The following is a 7,167-nucleotide window of genomic DNA, read 5'->3' as shown; positions in this document are numbered from 1 at the left end:
CTCTTTCTTCTTCGCCTCCTCCTCCCCCTCCTCTCCTCTCCCTCCTTTTTCTTCTCCTCTTCCTCGTTCTCCTCCTCTTCCTCGTTCTTCTCCTCTCCCTCGTTCTTCTCCTCTTCCCCCTCTTTCTTCTCTCCTCCTCCCTCTTTCTTCTCCTCTTCCTCGTTCTTCTCCTTCTCTTCCTCTTCCTCGTTCTTCTCCTTCTCTTCCTCTTCCTCGTTCTTCTCCTTCTCTTCCTCTTCCTCGTTCTTCTCCTCCTCCCTCTTTCTTCTCTCCTCCCTCTTTCTTCTCTCCTCCCTCTTTCTTCTCTCCTCCTCCCTCTTTCTTCTCTCCTCCCTCTTTCTTCTCTCCTCCCTCTTTCTTCTCTCCTCCCTCTTTCTTCTCTCCTCCTCCCTCTTTCTTCTCTCCTACTCCCTCTCTTTCCTCTCTCCTCCTCCCTCTTTCTTTTCTCCTCCTCCCTCTCTTTCTTCTCTCCTCCTCCCTCTCTTTCTTCTCTCCTCCTCCCTCTCTTTCTTCTCTCCTCCCTCCCTTTCTTCTCTCCTCCTTCCTCTCTTTCTTCTCTCCTCCTCCCTCACTTTCTTCTCTCCTCCTCCCTCCCTTTCTTCTCTCCTCCTTCCTCTTTCTTCTCTCCTCCTCCCTCTCTTTCTTCTCACCACCTCCCCCTCTTTCTTCTCCTCCCTCCTGTTTCTTCATCTCGTTCTTCTCCTCTTCCTATTCTTCTCCATCTCCTTTTACTTGTTCTTCTCCCCTTCTCCTCCTTCTTCGCCTTTTACTTATTCTCCTCCTCTTTCTTATTCTTCTCCACTTCCTCCTCCTCTCCTCCTCTTCATTCTTCTCCATTCCTTTCTTTTTCTTATTTCTTCTTCACCTTCATTTTCCTCTCCTCCCTTTCCAGTTCGTCTTTTCTTCTTCCTCCTCCTCCTCCTCCTCCTCCTCCTCCCAAACTCTCTCTCTTCCTCCCCGCCCTTCCCAGCCTCACCAGACGCCTTACGGGGCCCCCCAGGCGTAGCCATTCTGGGACGAACCTCCTCCCCCTCCCCTCGCCAACCCTACACAATAAAATCATCAGGCACAGAGTAAAGGCGTCACCTTTACCCTGTGGTCTAGGTTAGCCTGGGCAAGTGGAAGTCACTGACAGTCGGTAGGGATCGAGCTTGGGTCCCTGTGTGTGTGTGTGTGTGTGTGTGTGTGTGTGTGTAGTAAGGTCGAAGCCCTACCTTTTAGATCGGGCCAACATATGAACTCTGGGCTCTCGTCCGGAGGGGTAATAGTTATCGATCACGAGTCCAACACGTGATCCAGAACAATTTCTTAAACACGCTGGTAACTGCAAAGAGAGAGAGAGAGAAGAGAGAGCAGAAGAAGCGAGGCGGAAGAGAGAGAGAGAAAAAAATTGTACATAGCTTCCGCGATGGCAATCACAGGTTCCCCATTTTATGGAAACGAAACTCGCGTTTGGGGGGGGGAAGGTGTGGGGGGAGGCCTTCCCCCCAATCCCCCCGTCGTGGTCTACTAACCCGCCCCAGCCTCCTAAGCCCCCATGCACCAGCGCTTCTTATCGTAGGGGGGCGTTGAAGTCTATCTCGGGGGTGGGTGGGGGGCAAATATCCACCCTCCCCTCCCCCCTGTGGTTATGTAGCAGCTGTAGATCCTGTAGCCAGATGGTAGTGGTCATGGACTACCTGTGCACGGCCACAGGGGCGGTACCGAGGTCGGGGACGGTGAAGGACCTCTTGTGGTCTAGCATCAACACTGATATGTATACATATATATATATACATAATAAATATATATATATATATATATATATATATATATATATATATATATATATATACTTGAGACTTCATCACGCGAGGCAGTTTTTTATGGCCTATATGCAGTCTTGTATGCACATAGCGTGTTCTGTGGGGGGGGGGCGTGGGATGTGGGGGGGGGAGATTGCGGTTCGAGTGTTCGGCCAACGTCTTGAATGTCATAGATTCAGATTAATGACACACGCATATATATATATATATATATATATATATATATATATATATATATATTATATAGGCTACAATGTGTGTGTGTTCTACGCCAGGGGGACCTGAACAGTGATCGAAGCAGTCACCTTTGCCCAGTGTGCTGTGACAACTTTGTAGGATCGAATCTGGAACATGACTACGAAGGCCTTGAACACCCTCGCCTCCATGTTGAGGTCCAACCCCGAGGGGCTGGCACTCGGTCACAGGAGCGGGATTGGGTCCAAGAAGAGAAGACAGTTGGTATGAGCTCTCACTCCTCCCCTCCTCTTCCTCCTACCTCCCTTCCTCTCCTCCTCCTCCTCTTCCTCCTACCTCCCTTCCTCTCCTCCTCCTCTTCTTCCTCCTACCTCCCTTCCTCTCCTCCTCCTCTTCTTCCTCCTACCTCCCTTCCTCTCCTCCTCCTCTTCTTCCTCCTACCTCCCTTCCTCTCCTCCTCCTCCTCTTCCTCTCCTCCTCTTCCTCTCCTCCTCCTCTTCCTCCTACCTCCCTTCCTCTCCTCCTCCTCCTCCTCTTCCTCCTACCTCCCTTCCTGTCCTCCTCCTACCTCCCTTCCTGTCCTCCTCCTCTTCCTCCTACCTCCCTTCCTCTCCTCCTCCTCCTCCTCTTCCTCCTACCTCCCTTCCTCTCCTCTTCCTCCTACCTCCCTTCCTCTCCTCCTCCTACCTCCCTTCCTCTCCTCCTCCTACCCTCCTCTTCCTTCTCCCCTCCTCTTCCTCCTTCCCTCCTCTTCCTCCTTCCCACCTCTTCCTCCTTCCCACCTCTTCCTCCTTCCCTCCTCTTCCTCCTTCCCTCCTCTTCCTCCTTCCCTCCTCTTCCTCCTTCCCTCCTCTTCCTTCTTCCCTCCTCTTCCTTCTCCCCTCCTCTTTCTCCTTCTCGTGTGTGTGTGTGTGTACAGTTACATAGAGAAATTTATTGTAATATAAATTTACACACACACGCACGCACAAACATACACACATATACACACATACACACATACGCACAAACATACACGTGAAGTCAGCTCCCACAACAGTGAACAACCTCAGGGAGACCTAAAGATCTCCCCTTCCCCGCTCGGCTGGCGACGACGACGCCGCTGCTGCTGCGTTGGTGTGTGTGATGGAAGCGGGCGACCCTCAGACCGCATCGCTGATGACGTCATGGTCCCCGGATCGAGGTCACCGAGAGATTCAGAGCGGAGGTGGAGGAGGGAGGTAGTGGTGGGGTGGGAGGGGGAGAAGAACCTATCCCACCCCCCCACATTCAGTTCTCTCAAGTCGAGGATTTCCCTCCCTACCAAGTCGACAGAAGATCTAGCAAAGTTGTGATGATTGTGTTTACAGGATTAGGAGAGATTTAGGTGCGTGTGTGTGTGTGTGTTTGGGGGAGAAGGAATGGGGGGAGAAGGTGTGTGCGTGGGGGGGGAGGATGGTTGGGGGGGGAAGGAGGTAGGGGGAGAAAGTATAGAACGCCCGGGCGCATGATGCGGGTTGCCCGCTGTCGAGAGAGAAAGCAGCGAGTGAAAGAACTCGGACTAACGGGTCTTGTTGAAGCTTCTGCGGTTGACAACTGTGGTGCGAGTGCGGGACTCGCACCGAAGACGAGTAACTATGTGATGATTCCTGTGATGAGGTCATTACACGCTTTCTGGAGTGAGTAATGCTTTATTGTGTGGCTTAAGTGATGTACAGGTAAGGATATTAAGTACATTAATGAAGTGTCTTGTGTAATATAATAAATGGGAAAAGATGTTTGACCTAGCTGTGCACGCGCGCCCGCGCACATAAACACAAACACACACACACACACACACACACACACACACACACACACACATGAACACACATATACACACACACATACATAAACACACATACTTAAACACGCATACACACGCACACATACACATGACACACATACCCACATGAACACACACGCACACACATACGCGCGCACACACACACATACACATGAACACATACATAAATACACACAAACGTACACACACGTACACAAACACGCATATACATACACATAAACACGCACACACGTACACATAAACGCACACACGTTGTTGACAAGTCGTCAAGAGAGGCACAACAAGGATGGGTCACAAAGGGCCCCAGGTAAGGAAGGATCCCCCAAACTCTGACTGACCTTATTCTGTGGGGAACAAAGGAAGAAAGCAAGACCGTCGTCTCCACCTCCTCTTCCTCTTCCTCCCTACCCTCTCTCTTACTCCCTCTTTCATTCTCTCTCTCTCTCTCTCTCTTATATATATATATATATATATAATAGCGATATTTTGACGATAACAAGAATAAGGTATTTAAAGAGCTGCTGTAACGCCCCCCCTTGCCCCCAGCTGAATAAAATCTTCTGACGATAGCCAAAATAATTTAAATGAGGAAATCACGTGATCGAGTTGGTATATTTCCTCCCCCCCGTTGCTGCCGCCAGGCGATTTTATTCGGAATTCCACCCCCCCCACCCGTCGGGGGAGGGGGGTCAAAGACCCACGGAACAATGGAACACTTCGGCTGAGCCCCCACGGAACATTGTTCCTGCGGAGACGTTAAATACCCCATTGTGTAGATATCTTTGTGATATTCAAATGATGTCATGGACACGCACACACACAATGCACACAAGCACACACATACATACACACACATACATACACACACACACACACACAAACGCACATACACACACACAAACGCACATACACGCGTGCACACATGCACACACAAATATACACACACACAAACGCTCATACACATACACACACACTCACAAACGCACATACACGCGTGCACACATGCACACACAAATATACACACGCACACAAACGCATACACAAACACACACACACAAACGCACATACACACACACACACAAACGCACATACACGCATGCATATACACACGTATACACATACACGCCCACATACACAAACATACGCACACGATTTTTAGGTATGATAATTGTAGAGTAAGAGGCGGCACCCCACGAGCATTGCTCTTTTGCTGTACACTACTGTCATCTCGCTCCCCTTCCGTCCCTGGTGTCACTTTTCCCTTTATTCAGACTGACGCCAGACGATTTTATTCATCTATGACATACCACTCCGTATCTGATGGGAATAAATTGGTCGCCCGGGAATCGAATGTCAGCCCCCCGGGGCAGCACGTTTTGGTGTAGATGAAGGTGGTGAGGGAGTGTGTGTGTGGGAGGTTGGGGGTGGGGGGGAGATGATCAACTCCGACGTTCGTCAGGAGGACCACGTGCATGCAAGGTTGGGTCCCATTCTCTCTCTTTCTCTCTCTCTCGCTTTCTCTCTCTTCTCTTCAAACACATCTACAATAGATATGTGTAGATTTTTCCGTGTGTGTCTGTGTGCACGTTTGTCTGTGTGCACGTGTTTATCTGTGTGCACGTGTTTGTGTATGCATGTGTGTGTGCGCCTATGTGCACGTGTGTGTGTGTGTGTGCGTGCACGTGTGTGTATGCATGTCTGTGTGCACCTATGTGCACGTGTGTATGCATGTCTGTGTGCACCTATGTGCACGTGTGTGTGTGTGTGCATGCACCCCTGCATGACTTCTTACGACTGAAAGCTGTTTTGGGGATTTGTTGGATTTGGCTAAAGCCTTGGACTCTAAACAAACCTTTTCTCCGTTATATCCTACGGTTGGCGCAACTTTCTACAAGAAAACCTCAAAGGCAATTATCATTTTTACTTTAAAAACATATTTTGTGTGTGTACGTGTTTGTACGATTGTGTACGTGTGTACTTGTGTGTGTATGTGTGTGTACGTGTGTCGCACACCATTAAGACGAACGCATTATATTTTTTTATTTTTGGGGGGGGAAAGTTTAATTCGCTTGATGTGGAATGACTCTGCAAAGGTCTCGATTTCGATTATGACTTAGAAACTCGACAAACGACCCCTCCCCCCCCAACCACCTTCAGTCCGGTGACCCCCGGTCGGGTGAATAAAATCGCCCGACGGCAGGCAGGCGGATTGCAGGGCTTAAACAGGGTTCAGGGTTAACCTACTTAAGTACCTGTGGCCACCTCCGCCCACCCCACCGCACCCCTCCATCGTTTTTGGTGGAATAAAATAGAATTTCGAAAAATGGATAGATGGATAGAAATTAATAGAAATAGATTAATCGGAATAGAAATTGGAGTTCACACACACAGGCACGGACATATACACGCACATATATGCACACATATGCACATACACACGTATATACACAAAAATACATACACGTATATACACACAAATACACACACACACGTATATACACACATACATACAGAGTTAAATATACTAACCCTATTAGTACCGAGGGAGTGGGAACTGGGAGTCTGGAGGGGGGAGTCTACCACGGCGATGAATAAAATCGCCTGGCGGCAGTTGACAAGTGGAAGGAAAAGGGACACCCGGTAGGGAAGGAGTTGATTAAGATTTGATGACCCGCTGTGTCGCGTTGGTTTCGGCCTCGCTACCTCTCACTGCATGGACCCCGGTTCGAATCCCCCCAATAGTTACCGGTGACTGCCAGGCGCCTTGGCTGTCTGAGTACGTAAGGCAAAGGTAGCGTGAGGTTTCTCGTTCCGTCTCTCTCTCGTGTCACTGGGTCGTGACCCCAATGGAAGAGGAGGAGGTCGGCGTGATTCCTTGCCTCGCTGACTTACCTACCAGGGAGGAGGAGGAAGAGGAAGAGCATAAGAGGAGTAAGAAGGGGAGGAGGAGCATAGGAGTAGTAGGAAGGTGAGGAGGAGGAAGAGGAATGTGAGAAGGAGGAGGAAGTGGAGGAGTTGTAGTAGAAGAGGAGGAGGAGGATGGAGAGAAGGCAGGCGAAGAAGAGGAAGAAGGAAGAGAAGACGACGGAGGAGGAGGAGGAGCAGGAGGAAGGAGAGGAGTAGGAGTAGGAGGGTGAAGAGGAGGAGGAGTTGTTGGTGTTTCCATACCAGCGCTTCTAGCCTGAGGCGATGAAGTGGGCAGCGGTACGGAGGGACAGTCGGAGGTCATCAGTCTTCTTCTTCCTCCAGGAAGAGGAGGAGGAGGAGGAGGTCGTTGGTCTCGTAAGCCTAAACTCGAAGTCTCGAGACTTTCTCCTTGGAAGATTCGTCCGAAAACTGTTC

At 49.9% G+C, this 7,167-nt stretch overlaps 1 protein-coding gene across 1 annotated transcript in view; it reads left to right on the top strand.

The window, feature by feature from the left end:
- LOC143033237 (uncharacterized) overlaps positions 1–7,167 on the top strand; it is a 46,869-nt gene that overhangs the window by 21,544 nt on the left and 18,158 nt on the right. The window lies entirely within an intron of this gene.

This window comes from Oratosquilla oratoria, chromosome 15 (genome assembly GCF_046742065.1).
Source record: "Oratosquilla oratoria isolate Oo_2021 chromosome 15, ASM4674206v1, whole genome shotgun sequence".
In the NCBI taxonomy this organism is placed as follows: Eukaryota; Metazoa; Arthropoda; class Malacostraca; order Stomatopoda; family Squillidae; genus Oratosquilla; species Oratosquilla oratoria.
The sequence above is the reverse complement of the archived record's forward strand: the minus strand, read 5'-3'. Positions and strand labels throughout refer to the sequence as shown.